Below are 16,365 nucleotides of genomic sequence, written 5' to 3'. Positions count from 1 at the left end.
TTCTTGTATTTGCTAACATTAGCTTTGTGGCATAATATATGGTCTATTTTAGAGAAGGATCCATGTGCTGCTGAGAAGAAAGTGTATTCGCTCTTGGTTGGATGGTATATTCTATAAATGTCCGTTAAGTCTAAATTATTGATTGTGTTATTGAGATCTATGGTTTCTTTGTTCAATTTTTGTCTGGAAGATCTGTCCAGTGGTGAGAGAGGCGTGTTAAAATCACCTAGTATTATTGTGTTATGGTCTATTTGGTTTCTGAAATTGAGAAGGATTTGTTTGACGTACATGGATGAGCCACTGTTTGGGGCATAGATGTTTATGATTGTTATATCTTGCTGATTTATGCTTCCCTTAAGCAGTATGAAATGACCTTCTTTATCCCTTCTGACTAACTTTGGCTTGAAGTCCACACTATCGGAAATGAGGATGGATACTCCAGCTTTTTTGCTGAGTCCATGCGCATGGTATGTTTTTCCCCATCCTTTCACCTTTAGTCTATGGGTATCTTTTTCTATGAGGTGAGTCTCTTGCAGGCAACATATTGTTGGATCTTTCTTTTTAATCCAATCTGCCAGTCTATGTCTTTTGATTGATGAATTCAGGCCATTAACATTCAGGGTTATTATAGAGATATGATTTGGTTTCCCGGTCATTTGGTTCATTTTTTAAATTTTATTTATTTATTTCTTTGACACAACTTGTTTCCTCCTTTATTTGACAATTCCTTTAGGATATTCCTCCCTTTGCTGATTTGCTGCTTTGTTTTTCATCTCTTCCTCATGGAATATTTTGCTGAGAATGTTCTGTAATGCTGGCTTTCTTTTTGTAAATTCTTTTAGCTTTTGTTTATCATGGAAGGATTTTATTTCATCGTCAAATTTGAAGGTAAGTTTTGCTGGGTATAAGATTCTTGGTTGGCATCCATTTTCTTTCAGGGCTTGAAAAATGTTGTTCCAGGCCCTTCTAGCTTTTAGGGTCTGGATTGAAAAGTCTGCTGATATCCGTATTGGTTTCTCCCTGAATGTAATTTGGTTCTTTTCTCTCACAGCTTTTAAAATTCTGTCTTTATTTTGTATGTTAGGTATTTTCATTATAATGTGCCTTGGTGTGGGTCTGTTGTAATTTTGTGTATTTGGAGTCCTATAAGCCTCTTGAACTTGATTTTCCATTTCATTCTTCAGATTTGGGAAATTTTCTGATATTATTTCATTGAATAAATTGTTCATTCCTTTGGCTTGTTTCTCTAGGCCTTCCTCAATCCCAATAATTCTTAAATTTGGCCTTTTCATGATATCCCATAGTTCTTGGAGATTCTGTTCATGATTTCTTACCATCTTCTCTGTTTGTTCAACTTTGTTTTCAAGGTTAAATATTTTGTCTTCAATGTCTGAGGTTCTGTCTTCCAGGTGTTCTATCCTATTGGATATGCTTTCTATGGAGTTCTTAATTTGGTTTATTGTTTCTTTCATGTCAAGGATTTCTGTTTGGTTTTTTTTCAATATCTCTAACTCTTTATTGAAATGATCTTTTGCTTCCTGTATTTGCTCTTTTAACTGTCGATTGGTGCGATCATTCAATGCTTGCATTTGCTCTTTCATCTCATCGTTTGCTTCTCTGATCATTTTAATTATGTACATTCTGAACTCCTTTTCTGTCATTTCTTCTGCCATGCTGTCATTGAGTTTTATTGATGTAACATCTAGATTTGTTTGCATCATTTTCTTTCCTTGTTTTCTCATATTGTTCAGGTATCAGTTGACCGCTGAGATATTGCAGATTTCCTCTATTGACTTACAATGTCCCTGAAGATTTCTATATATATCCCCCCTTAGCCTTCAGTAGACTGAAGTCTTGGAGGAAGTTGATAATGCGGAGCTCCACAAGGAAGCTGCCTCTCTAGGAGTGGTGGCCTTCAGGTGGGGTATAATCCCTGCTGGTGGGCAGAGGTGCCTCCACTCGTTGACCAATGGTCATCCAAAGGGGACCTAGGCTGCGGGCTGAGGCAAGGCCTGTTTGGGCCTGAGTCTCTAGTTTTACCGTCCTTGTGGGGAAACCTCACCCGGCAGGGAAGACTCACCCGGTGGGGAGGTCTCGCTGGTCAGTACCCTCCTAGAGGTTCCCCTCAATTACAGCTACCGCCTGGGCTGGGCTGCCTTCCTCTGCAAAGTTCTCAGGGGCCCGGCCCTACCTCCTGGGCCTGGGAGCCTCACCCTTCGCAGATGAATCTCCTTAGGCTGCCCCTCCTCAGAGAATATGCCCGCAGGCCTGGAACCTTCACTCCGCCCTAAGCCTGTCTCTGTGCGGCTCTTCCACCCAGAAGCCTCCTAGATCCTGGGACCCTGCTCTGCCCCTAATTGCCTGGCTATGCGGCCCCTCCTCTGAGCAGCCACCTGGGGCCCCGTACAATCTCTCTGAGTCCCAGAGACCCGCCACATGCCTCTTCCTCCAGACAGCTGCCCAGTATTCCGGTGCGGTCACTAGGAGTCCAAGAAACTCACTGCGTGCCTCCACCTCCCACCAACCACCCGTAGCCCTGGGCAATCAATCACTCTGAGTCGAAGTGACCCTCCCCGTTCCTCCTCCTTCTCCAGATAACCCCCCGAGTGTTCAGGAGTGGTCGCTCTGAGTGGCTCTGAATCCACGGGACCCGCTGCACGGGTCCTATGGGCAACCGCCCGGAGCTCTTGGTGCGGCCACTCGAGACCAAGCGACCCACCACGCTTCCTCTCCAGGCAGCCCCCCTGTGTTCAGGCGCTGTCACTTTAAGTCCAAACAACTCACCACTCGCCTTCTCCTCTGAGCAGCCGCCTGGAGCGCTAATGCAGTCACTGCGAGTCCAAAGGACCCGCCGCGCTTCTCCTCCTCCTCCGGGCAGGCCCCGGGGTTCAGAAGTGGTCTGAGTCCAAACAGCTCGCCACGCAGCCTCTCCTCTGGCAACCGCCTGAAGCTCTGGTGTAGTCACCCCGAATCCAAGCGGCCGCATTCCTCTTCCTCCTCCTCGTCCTCAGGGCAGGCCCCGGGGTTCAAAAGCGTCGTTCTGAGTCCAAACAGCTCGCCGCGGAGCTTCTCTTCTGGCAACCGCCTGTAGCTCTGGTGCAGTCACTCCGAATCCAAGTGGCCACGCTCCTCCTCCTCCTCCTCAGGGCAGGCCCAGGTGTCCTGAGTCCACACAGCTCTCCTCGCCACTCCTCCCCTGGGCAGCCGCCGGAGCCCCAGTGGTTGCTCCGAGTCCCAGTGCTGTGCCCGGAAGTGTTCTTATACTCTAAGTATATTAGCTTTCTATTTGCTATAACATATTACCACACATTTAGTGACTTAAAACAATTCAAATTTATTATTTTATGATTTTAGAAACCAGAAATCCAAAAGCACTTTCATTATACTGAAGTCAAGGTGCCAGGAAAGCTGTGTTTCTTTTAGAGACTCCAGGGGAGAATGTTTCCTTTCATTTTTTGGTTTCTAGAGACCTCTTGCATTTCTTGGTTTGTGTCCTCTTCCTCCAGCTTCCAAGTCAAGAGTGCAGGATTTCCTAATTTCTCTATGATTCTGAATCTCTCGTATCACTTCTCCTTTGATCCTACTCTCCTACCTCCTACTTATAATGACCCTTGGGATTACATTGAACCCATCTGGATAATCTGGGATAATCCCCATCTCAATGTCCTTAATTTAATCATACCTGCAAAGTCCCTTCTGCCTGGAATGGTGGCATATGAACAGATTTGGGGAAGCACGGTGTGGCCATCCTTGGGGGCATTATTCTGTTGACTACAGAAGGAGTGAGTAAATGGCATGTTGCACATGAACCTCCTTCCAGAGCCTCTGTTCACCATGTGACCTTGCCTGATGTGTCTCGCACTGAACAATTCTGCCTGGATCGTATATAAATTCCAAAGGCATTTGATTTCTCAATGGATCTTGCCAACTTCTAGCACTTTAACAATCTTGCGTCAGAGAAAAGGGTAGTTTATGATGAAGGTAAACATCTCTAGCTATCTCTTGAGCTCTACTTTGTTCCAAGTTATTCTGAGCATCTTGAGATTTGCTCTTACCAATAGTTTACCTAGCATTTATTATGGAATTATGCATCATAGCCACATGGCAAGGGGGCCCATTTGTCTCTCCTGGGTTTCCAGATGAGTAGAGCTAGGGCTAGAAAAGATCAGAATTAGAGCTCAGAATTAGAAACTCAGCCCTGCGGAAGTCAGAATGGCTTGAATTCTAAATATTGGTATTTTATTTCTTTGCCTCTAACTGGAAAAGAAGGGTAGAGCCTATTGGGTCTTAACTGTTGGCACTGTAACGTGGAGTTACGGTTTGGTGAGATTAAAATGCTCTTTGTTCCCTGTCCACTGGCATACTTTCTAATTTGCATCTAACTTAAAGGTTGCTACAAAAGGAATGTTTTTGAACTTGTCACTCTGAACTAGCAAGAGCATAGGACCTTTTCAATGACTTTTCCCTTGGTGTAGAAATGAGTTATCAAGACATTCTGGCTTTCTGATTAAAATTGGAACTTCTTAAAAAAAAGTTTTAAGACTATGATCAGTTCAAAGATGGTTGCCAAAACAATTTGTACTTTAAAAACAAAACCCATCTGTTCAAACTAAAACAACTCCACAACTCTTTTAGCCATAGTTTGGATAAGGGTAACTTAAAAAACTAAGATTTTTATACCCTTATGACAAAATCAAGATTCAGACAAATATTACCTGGTGTATCAGTAAGCTTTCCATTGCTATAACAAAACACTTGAAAATAATCAGCTTATAAAGAAAAAAAGTTTTATTTTGGCCCATAGCTTTAAAGATTTCAGTCCATGATCAGTTGATCCTGTTGCTCTTTTAGGCCTGTGGCAAGGCAGCACATCACGGTGGTCAGCACTTGGTAGGGCAAATTGCTTACCTCATGACAGCTGGAAAGGGAAGAGAGAGAGAGGGCACAAGAGAACAGAGTCTCACAATTTCTTCAAGGTCGCACTTACCAATGACCTACAACTTCTCACAAGGCTTGTCTTAGAGGTTTCCACAACCTTCCATTAGCACTAAGCTGGGAGCCAAACCTTTAACATATGGGTCTTAGAGGGACATTTCAGAACCCAAACTATAGTACCTGGACCTAGAAATATTTAATAATTATTTAAAAGCTGTTGTGAAAAGCAAGGACTGAGATGAAGAGAATATTTAGAGATGAGTGACAGGAAAAATGTCAACATGAAGTATTTACATATGGCCATATGTAAACGTATGTATAATACTAAGTGATAAGAAATATTTATATATATGTATCTATACCTATAGATATAGATAGATATAGATATATATAGATATAGATAGATATAGATATAGATATATAGATATAGATAGATATATAGATATTCTCTCTGAACTGAATCCTCACACTAACACAGGGAGTGGGTATTATCTCTATTTAACTGAAGTGCAGAAAAGTTAAGCCACCTGTTAGTTGATGACAAACCTGGGCTCAAACACAGGCCTTCCTATTTCCAAAACCTGTACCCTTAACTTCCTGCCTTGTATACTGCCAGTACATACTGTGAAAGGTGGAATAAATGATTTAGTTCACCTTCTTTATTTTAAGTAGGAGCTCCAGAGAGGTAAAATGATGTATTAATAACATAGTTGGTAAGAGGTTGGGTGAAAGAGTAGAGTGATTTCTAGTAAATTTGCTGCCATTAGTTTCTAAGGAACATGAAGATGACTTTTTTCCTCTCTTAGCTTTTATACTTGAGGAAATAAATGTATCTCTGGGGTTGCAGAGATTGGGAAGAATATTCCTTTGATCGGGCAGCATAGACCTGAGTGAGTTAGCTGAGCTATCACTTTGGAGCTGAAGGGATGACCTGCCCTCTATTAGGCACAACTGTCGAGCTTTGGCTGGAGTAGCAGTGGACCATGAAGGCAGGGCAGAAAGCCAGGAGCAGGCTGGGAATACCAAGAAGCTATGGTTGGAGCCCATAGCAATGGGGTGAGCTCAGGTCCAGAAGTCTGGAGAGCAGACAAGAATCTTCCTGGGCCAAGACCCGGTGCACTGAGACTAAGCAGTTGGAACTTCCTTTAGCTCCTGAAGCACCAGCACCCAGCAGGCCAATCAGGCAGCCTGGCATGTTGCTCTGACGCAGCCTCTCTTGGGTCCTGTATGTGAGAGCCCTGGGCCAGAACTGCTCACAGGCCAGTTCCTTGTGAGCAAGCTTACATAGCATGTCCCTCTGTACTTTGGGAAATATCACACTCACGGGATTGCTGGTTCATTTCCATAAATGAGGCAAAAATCTGTTATTTAAAAAAATATGCCTTGTTATCCAACTAGTTTTGAGTTGGTGCTCAAGATCAGTGTTAGTTAAATATAATCATTTTGGGGATGCTTCACTGATTTTTACAGGGCCCATGTTTAGAATACTAAAGAGTCACATTAATGAGACATGTTCATAAAGGGTCAATGTCTTGCCATCTATTAAAGAATAAATATATGTCACATGAATGAATGAGCCTGAAACGACACAACGAGAAGATATATGCCTTTCAGAGGTCTAGTAATTCCATAAAACTCCTTTATTCGAACTTTAGGAGGCCTACATAAACCCAAAGGAACTAGGAACTCATGGATAGTGAAATACTTAGTATATACTGTCTGGGCAGTGAAGAAACCATCCATTCCTGTCCTTACAAAAATGAAACTTAGGTACTGGGGTGCAATGGCAGAGCACGTGTGTAAGCATGCCAAGGCCCTGGCTTCCGTCCCCACCCACCACCGCCCCCCCCAAAAATAAAAGAAACAACAACAACAACAAAAAGAAACAGATTTAATAAAGCGATTTGGGGGAGAGTAGTAAACAGAGTGCGGGTAGGAACTCCTGATGAAGGGCAATTTCAGGTCCTTGCTTCACAGACTCCAGCTCAGAAAAGGGTCTGCTCAGTTGCCTAAAGCCTATGTGTACCAGCAGCAGGTTAGGGAATGAGTGAAATGCCAGATTCTCAAATGTTGCGTGTGGGAGCATCCCAAACAGGATTTTTAGTCACTTGGATTCTGTCCCAAACACCCACAAAACAGAAATGGACCTCAGTGCAAGAGGGAAGAGCAGACCTTTTGAAGAGAGCACATAGCTAGTCCCTTGCTTCTTTCCAAGTCCTCTTTAGATTCATTCATCTAAAAATGAATCTTCCATCCCATTCTGTAGGTGAGTGTAGGTATGAACTAATTGCAATTTTCAATAGATTTTTAAAAAATAGAGTGCTGAATTGTTTTCATATTTCATTTCTAAAAACTCTTCTGTCTGAAATCTGGGAATTTCTAAAAGCCAATCAGATTTGGACAGGGTAAATGATGTAACATCTTCGGTGCTTAGCAAAGCAAAACAAAAAAACAAAACAAAACAAAAATCAAGTGCATGTGTCATCTTTAGGACATTTTGAGACAACAACAGGTTTTTTCATTCCTTCCTCACCACAATGGGAAAAAAAAATTTAAGTGGATTTTTTTTATAACTTTATTTAGTATTGTATGTGGTGCTGAGGATAGAACCCACTGCCTCACGCATGCTAGGCAAGCGTTCCACCATTGAGCCATAATCTCAGCCCCATAATGAGAAATTTTAAAGTAAAATAAACTTTGGAAATAAAAAACTTTTCTGGGAAAATATTAATGTATTTAGAATTATGATAACAAACATAACAAAATTTACCACCTTAACCAATTTTTTGTATCTTATTAATTTTTATTTCTTGATTTTTTAAATTTTTACGGAATGCATTTTGACTCATTGTACACAAATGGGGTACATCTTTTTGTTTCTATGGTTGTGCACAATGTAGATTCATACCATTCGTGTAATTATACATGTACATAGGGTAATGATGTCTGTCTCATTCCACCATTTTTCATACTCCCCCTCTCATTCCCTCTACATAATCTAAAGTTCTTCCATTCTTTTCTCACCCCTAGCTCCCCCACCTTCATTATATATCATCATCCACTTATCAGGGAAAACATTCGGCCTTTGGTTTTTGGGATTTCATCTTACTCCAATTAGCATGGCTTCTATCAAGAACACAAATCATAAGAGACATTGGCATGGGTGTGGGGAAAAAGGCACACTTGTACATTGCTGGTGGAGTTGCAAATTGGTGCGGCCACTCTGGAAAGCAGTGTGGAGAATCCTCAGAAAACTTGGAATGGATCCACCTTTTGACCCAATTATCCCACTTCTCAGTTTACACTCAAAGGACTTAAAATCAGCATACTACAGTAACACAGCCACATCAATGTTTATGGCAGCTCAATTCACAATGGCTAGCTTGTGGAACCAACCTAGATGACCTTTTATTGATGAATACATAAAGAAACTGTGGCATATATACACAATAAAACCATAAAAACCATAAAAAAGAACAATATTATGGCATTTGCACCTTAACCATTTTTAAATGTCCATGCAGTTCATTTATGTTAGGTATTTACATTGCTGAGAGACATATATATATAACTTTTGCATCTGGCAAAACTGAAGCCCTAAATCCAAAGCAACAGTTCACCATTTCTCCCTCCCTTCAGCCCCTGGCAAACACCATTCTACTTTCTGTTTTTCTGAGTTTACCTACTTTAGATATCTCATGTAAGAGGAATCATAATGTTTGTCTATTTGCGAAAGACTTATTTCACTTAAGATAGTGTCTTCAAGGTTCATTCAAGTTCATTTATGTGACAGGAACACCTTTTGTAAGGCTGAATAATATTCTGTATTCAGTTGTATGATGTATGCCACATTTTGTTTATTTATTTATCCCTCAATGGACATTTGAGTCATTTTCCCCTCTTGGCTACTATGAATAGTTTCTCCTCTTAACAAAAAAAAAAAATACAAAGGAATAGTAATTTCTTTTTTTTCCCCACATTTTTAATTGGTGCATTACAATTGTACATAATGATGGGATTTGATTCTATGAATTTGTACATGCACAGGATACAATAATGTAATTTGGCAGATATCACTCCTCGGCACTTCTCCCCTCCCTCCCGACCTCTCACCCCTTGATCCCTTTTCTCTACTGTTTTCCCTTTGATTTTCATGATATCTGCACCCACCTTTCTTTTCCTCTTTCCTCTCTAGCTTCTACATATGAGAGAAAACATACTCTTGGCCTTCTGGGTTTGACTTATTGAACTTAACATGTTGGTCCCTTGTTCCATTCATTTTCCTGCAAATGACATATTTTCATTCTTCTTCATGGCTGAATAAAACTTCACTGTGCATGTATACCACATTTTATTTATTCGTGTATCTATTGACGGACACCTAGGCTGGTGCCATAGGTTGGCTATTCTGAATGGTGTTGCTATAAACATAGATATGCTTGTATTACTGTAGTATGATGACTTTAATTCTTTAGGATAAATACTGAAGAGAGGTATATCTGGGTCATATGGTGGTTCCATGCCTAGTCTTTCGATGAACTTACATACTGATTTTTACTAATTTACCATCCTACAAACAATGGAAAAGTGTTCTTTTTTCTTCACATCCTCTCCAGCATTTATTATTATCTGTATTCTTGAGGACTGCCATTCTAACTGGTGTGAGATGAAATCTCAGTGTAGTTTTGATTTGCATTTCCCTAATTGCTAATGATGTTGAATATTTTTTAATATAATTGTTGGCCACAAATAGTAATTTCTTAAACTGGGATACTGTGTTGCCCAGAGAAGACCGAGGTATTTAATGTCTCACTGAGGGATGGAGATGAGGGAAGAGAGATGCTGGTCGCCCTTTGAAAAATTACCAATGCCTGAAACTATGCCAAGACCTCAAAGAATTTTGCCGGAAGCATCTCAAGTGTATGGGCTAGTTTTCCCTCAAAACAAGACAAATTATTTTAAACCAAAACTACTTTCCTTTTGGACTTGTTGAAACAATTTAGTCTTTAATGAAACATTATGGAAAAAAGATTGAATTAGGATGCAGAAATATTACATTTATTAAAACACTTTAGACCACCAGATATTAAGTGACCCATACACTTTGTAGGAGGCGAAAATACTCTCAGGTAGAGATAAGCATGAAGCATCTTTCGCTGAACACCTTATTTACAATCAAATGTAATGATTGATGATCATCCTATATTGGATGTGAACATTTTTCTGCTAAAAGGCATTTTCATCATTTTAAGTATCAAGGGCCAATTATTTATCTCTTTGTTAGCTCAGTTTGATTATAGTGTATTGGTTACCTCCTAAAGTATTGTTTTTTTTCCAACAAAAGGGAAATGCAGACACATGGAGAATGACTTGAACTATGTTATTCCTTTTCTACCTAAAGAAACAACAGTGGAATATTTTACAAGGATCTCTAAGAGTATGTAATTCTTTGCAGACAACAGGCTTATTTCCCTACTTCCAATTCAAAGCATAATAAGCCACTAAGCAAAAACATTAACATTTCCAGGGACATGTTTTGAGACCATATCATGTGCAGTTTATCTCTATTTTAAGAACTGAGTCAGAAAGGATGTGAAAAACATTTAGGTAGAAAAAAAGGAGTTGATAAAATCTAGAGGTACATTTTGCAAAATCTGATCCTTATCTTCTTTTTAATGATTGTCGAAGAGACCACAAAAATTCCATGATATAAATTTCTCTAAAAGAAATATTCTGTATATAAAGTATGTAACGCTGATATTTTGTTCCTTCTCATTCCCAATTATTTCTAGTTTTCTTTTTTCAAGTTTGGACCAACTCTGAACAAATAAATAGAAGAGATTTAGGAATCAATCATTGCAGAAGTTTATGGTGCAATGTTTGACCAAGTCCCTGCATGTGTTACTCTTTTAGGAAAAATTTAAGTTGCCAATGTTCGACTACATGAAGAGAGCAACAACTCAGAAAAATGAAAGCTTGCCAATCGCAGAAACATGTTGTCCAGAAAAATCACTGATTGTAAAGAATACCATCTCTCCTTATATAAGCTACCAGATGTTGTTGAACCGAATTTTTAAAAGAAAAAGCTTATGAGTCATAGGGTGCGACTACAGTTAAGCAGTTTAGCGACTCGGTTAATTAAAGCACGTTGTGGTATGTGTGATAAACAATGTTATAAAATGAGGAAATGTAGATTTTGCACCCAACAGGATTGAATTATTGAAAATGCTATTTAAGTTATAGACTTGAATGGTATTGAAACTAGATGCTATGTAAGTGAATAGTGCTATAGACCTGGTATGTGATAAAAATCAAAACTACATTAGGGACAATAAATCTAAAATGCCTTGAGACACATTTTGCTTTTGATAATCCTAAGGATAACTTTATCAAGATATATGCACAAAGAGAAGTTCATCAACATAGATATTTTAAACACCAGTAAAAATTGCCTTTGATCCTTGCTCATGAAAATCTTACTAGCTTAACATAGTTGAAAGGACATGAAAGTGAAGCCACCACTTCCATGACCTTGCACTCTTTTTTTGCACCCCAAGGCACATTTTAGAAGAATCTTTTTTTTTTTTCCCTGCAGTGCTGTGGATGAAACCCAGGCAGGGCCCTGCACATGATAGACAAGTGCTCTACTACTGAGCTATACCCCAGCTCCATTTATTATTATTATTATTAGTAGTAGTAGTAATAGTAGTACTAGCAGGGATTGAACCCACAGATGCTTAACCACTGAGCCACATCCCCAGCTTTTTAAATTTTTTTTCTATTTTTGAAACAGGGTCTTACTAAGTTGCTCATGGCTTCACTAAGTTGCCGAGCCTGGCTTTGGACTTGTGATCCTCTTGCTTTAGTGTCTGACCAGAGAATTGAGAAAAATATCCTTTTTGGAGTGAAATGAACCTTTCTTTCCAGTGGAGATCAGGAACCCTTGGACTTGATTCTCAAGAATGGAGGTGCCCCCCTTTACCTCCTACCTTTTCAACTGAATCCCGATACACCCAAATCTCTGCCCCAGTCTTAGATCTCCTGTTAAGTTCTTTATTCTTTCTTTAGGGGCCAAATTTCACTTTCTTCTTTGCAATTTTCTTCTCTGTCTTTATCAAGTTTTTATAATAAAAACTTGTTATTCCTGGAACGAGTGCTGGTACTCTAGAAAGTCAAATTAATTATTAGGTTAATAGAACAAAATAACTTTGTTAGCTCCATTTCATTCAATCAACAAATATTTAGAGATACCATTTGTCAAGTTGATGAAAGTCTTCCTGATTTACTGAAAGATTTAATCAGGTAATGATGTTGGATTTTGGAAAAGTTATTTTTGTATTTGTTGAAATGATTATAAGGTTTTCCTTTTTTAGGTTATTAATATGATGAATTATATTGATTTTTGGATGTTAAATCAACCTCATAATCTTAGAATAAATCCCACTTGGTCATGATGCTATTCTTTTTTATACATATTGAATTTAACTTACTGATGCTTTGTTTAGAAATTTTTGCATCTATGTTCATGAGGAATTTTGGTCTATAATTTCTTTTCCTTGTAATATTTTGGCTGGTTTTTATCAAGGTAATATTGTTCTCATAGAATGAAAAGTATTCCTTCCTTGGTAATTTTTCCTAAGAGTTTGTGTATAATTGGTATCATTTTATCCTTGAATGATTGGTAGGATTCACCAGGAAAATTCTCTAGACACAAAGTTCTTTTCTGTGAGAATTAAATTAAAATTTCTTTAATGCCTACTGATCTGGTTGGGTTTTGTTTCTTTTCAATTGAGCTTTGAGAGTTTAAGCCTTTCAAGATAAATCTATTTTATCTAAGTTATCAAATTTATAGGTGTATAAGATTGTTAATTACATTCTCTTATTATCCATTTAGTATCTGTATAACCTGTAGTAATGTAACTGCTCTCATTCCTAATATTAGTAATTTGTGTCTTGTTAAAAGACAAAAATTACAACCAATTTTAGTTTAAAGATCTTAATTGACTTGGCTTTGTGATTCTAGAATCAGGCAATATTTCATTCCAGAAAATTGAATAAATAATTCTGATGGGCCAAGCAGGGGAGATTGGTTTAATAGACAAAAAAAAAAAGCTAAAGAAAGCAGAAACCAAAAAAAAAAAAAAAAAAAAAAAAAAAAAAAAGAGCTAATTGGTCATTTCAGAGCTAAATTCTTTATAAGATAGGAACAGGGAGACAGAACAATAGAAAAATAACTGATTTGTTAGCATCAGCTTACTTTTTTGGGGTAAGGACTGAAACTTTTGGAACTTCATTACAACTGGACTGTTTAAGAAATTTGTCTGTTTTTCCCCATTTCTTGGAAGATCAGATTGGTTTTGGTTGTGGTGATGTGGAATTTAAGCATGAGTAACTACATTTTGATTTTTTGTCTGGTCTCTTGGGGCCTGGTGTAGGAGCTTAGTTCAAAACAATGGCCTCCTGTATTATTTGAGTTTTCTTTCTGTAGTTCCCCCTGACCATTGTGCCAAGATTTTATTAGTTTTATTAATCGTTGAGTCCATTTATATATTCATGGATTTTATTATTTTTTGATGTGATTTATTATTGATTTTCTTTCTGATATTTACTATTTCTTATCTCCTACATACTTTGTAATTAATTTGTTCCTTCTTCTAGTACTTGAGGTGAAACTGAAGTTCTTAAGTAATTCAGGCAAAAGCAGAAATAACCTATTTAAAAGCTTTCTTTTCTAATGTAGGTGTTTGGTGCTTTAAAACTTCACTTACTATTCCTGTAGCTGAATCTGACAAATTGTGGTATGTTGTGCTTTCATTTTCATTGATTCAAAATAATTTATTCTCCTTCTGATTTCTCAGTTGTTCCATAATTTCACTCTGTTACTTAGTTTCTAAATATTTTGCAACTTTCCAGAAATAGATCTTTGTGTTATTGATTTGTAATTTTATTTCCTGGTGGTCAGGGAACATATTAGATATTGCTTAAGTCCCTTAAAATTTTTTTCGAGATTTTTTTCAGACTATGGCATATCTCTGTAGATGTTCTATGTGCCCTTTAAAGGGCATAGAGTGTGCTATAGATGTCAATCAGGAAAAGTTGATCTATATTATTATTTAAGTCTATTACATCCTGACTGATTTTAGACTTGCCTGTCCTATCAATTATTGAGAGAGGATGTTGAAACCAATGACTGTAATTGCAAATTTGTCTATGTCTCCTTGTAGTTGTTGGGTTTTGACTCCTGTATTTTGAAGTTCTTTTATTATGTGCATAAACATTTAGGATTGCTATATCCACTTGACTGCCTTATCGTATCTTTCTTTATCTGTCAATATTCTTTGCTCTGAATTCTACTTTGTCTGATAATAAAATCACTTCAGCATCCTTTTCATTAGTATCTGCGTGATGTGACTTTTTCATATATTTACCTTCAACTAATCTGTGTTTTTATACTTAAGTTTGTATCTGATAGGAAGAATTAGGTCAGGCCTTGGACTTTTATTCAACCTGTGCCTTATAAATGGGATGTTTAGACCAGGGACTGAAGTACAAAGTTTCAATAATTTACCAGAACAGCTCACAGTCCTCGGGAAAATACTTATTTTTACTGGTAGACTATAAAAGATACACATGAAGGCTTGTCAGGCCCTCAGCACGGTGTTCATTAACCTGGAAGCTCTCCCAATTCCATAGCGTAAGAGTTTATAAAAATCTCAGTCTCCAAATTGCCCCCCAACTCCCCAGCCCCCCCTAGCATTTAGTGTATGGGACCAAAAGTTCTGACCTTCAAATCAGTTAGTCTTTCTGTTGACCAGTCTCATTCTAACGGTATTCCAAAACCCACCCTAAGTCACCTCATTAGCATAGGGGGTTTCCTAAGGAGTAACAAAAGACACACCTCTCACTCAGGAAATTCTGGGAATTTTAGAAGCACTGTGCCAGGAACTGGGCACAAAGACCAACCGTATCTCTTACTCTGCCATACCATTCTTCCTTATGGTACATATTATATAGTTTACATACATTTATATAGTACATACTATATTGAAAATGAATTTTGTGTATCATATTTATAATCTTACATATTATTTATAACATAAATAAATACTATATATGATGTATAAATACTATTTAGCATTTAATAGGTAAAATATGTCTTTAGATCTGATATATATATCAATTTATTATATATCGTTTATATATACACATATACATATATACATATTACATATATAAATAGCATAGCTAGTTATACTGTTGTGTCAAGAATCTTCCTCCTGCATAGTTTCTTGTCCAAATAATGATGTAATTTCTTTATATAAAAATAGAACCTCGGGCTGGGGAGACAGCTCAGCTGGTGGAGTGCTCGCCTCGCAAGCACAAGACCCTGAGTTTGATCCCCAGTACTGCAAAAAAAAAAAAAAAAAAAAAAAAAATAGAACCTCAAAAATTCTAAAATTTCAGTATGAATTCACATGTATAGAATGCTTGGTAAGCAAAAATTATTTTACCATTTGTTATACTGTAAACTTATGCAATTTAGTAGAAATAAAACTTCTCTTTGAAAGTCTTCATAATTTATTCCACACACTATCAGTAGGCAAATGTGTTTCTATCTGGATAATCAAGGTATATGTATTGTCTTGTGGGTTTTTTTTTTTTTTTTTCTTTTTTTTTGTCATCTTGTATTTTCTCATTTGTGGCTAGGTAGTATTCTGTGAGTCTCAAAAATCAGCATAAGCAGGTATCTTTTCAATTATGTATTATGATTACTGAAAAACCCTTCACTGATCTTATAGGAAATGTGCAGCACACACAACTTTTCTGCGTGAAATTATATTTTTTGAAGGTGGTCACAGCAATATGTATAATCCATTCCACTTGATATTCTTAGAATATGATGTTACTATCCCTCTGACAATGTGTGCTTCCTTCCTGTGTCTGTCCCCTGCCTTAACTTACAAAAGGTTGCAGAAGTGATCCGGCCATATAAAAGGCAATATGGCTTCCTCTCTCTCTGGAAGACATGTTGTGCTTTCTCTCTTTCTCTCTTTCCCTGCCTTTGGAACACAACCACTATGTTAAGAGGAAACCTGAACCACATGAAGAGTTGCATGTAAGAGTTGCAACTGAACGATTCTGCTTAGTCCCCAGCTGACGGCCGTCATCAACCAATAGACATGCGAATACATATGACTTCCGGTTAGAGATATCCATGGAACATTCTATGATAAGGGAAACGTCTTGTGTTTGCCCTGTCTAAAATGATAACATACTACCACATCAGGTTATTGAGCAATTACAACATTGCTAGGGTGAATGAGAAAGTGAAATTTTAATTTTATTTAACATGAATTTAAATAACTATATACTTACCTTTCCCACTCACAGCTGCATCATTACTCAACATACACTAGGCTCTGGTTATAA

The sequence above is a fragment of the Sciurus vulgaris genome (genome assembly GCF_902686455.1).
Source record: "Sciurus vulgaris genome assembly, chromosome: 12".
Taxonomy (NCBI): Eukaryota; Metazoa; Chordata; class Mammalia; order Rodentia; family Sciuridae; genus Sciurus; species Sciurus vulgaris.
This window is presented reverse-complemented; position numbering follows the sequence as displayed.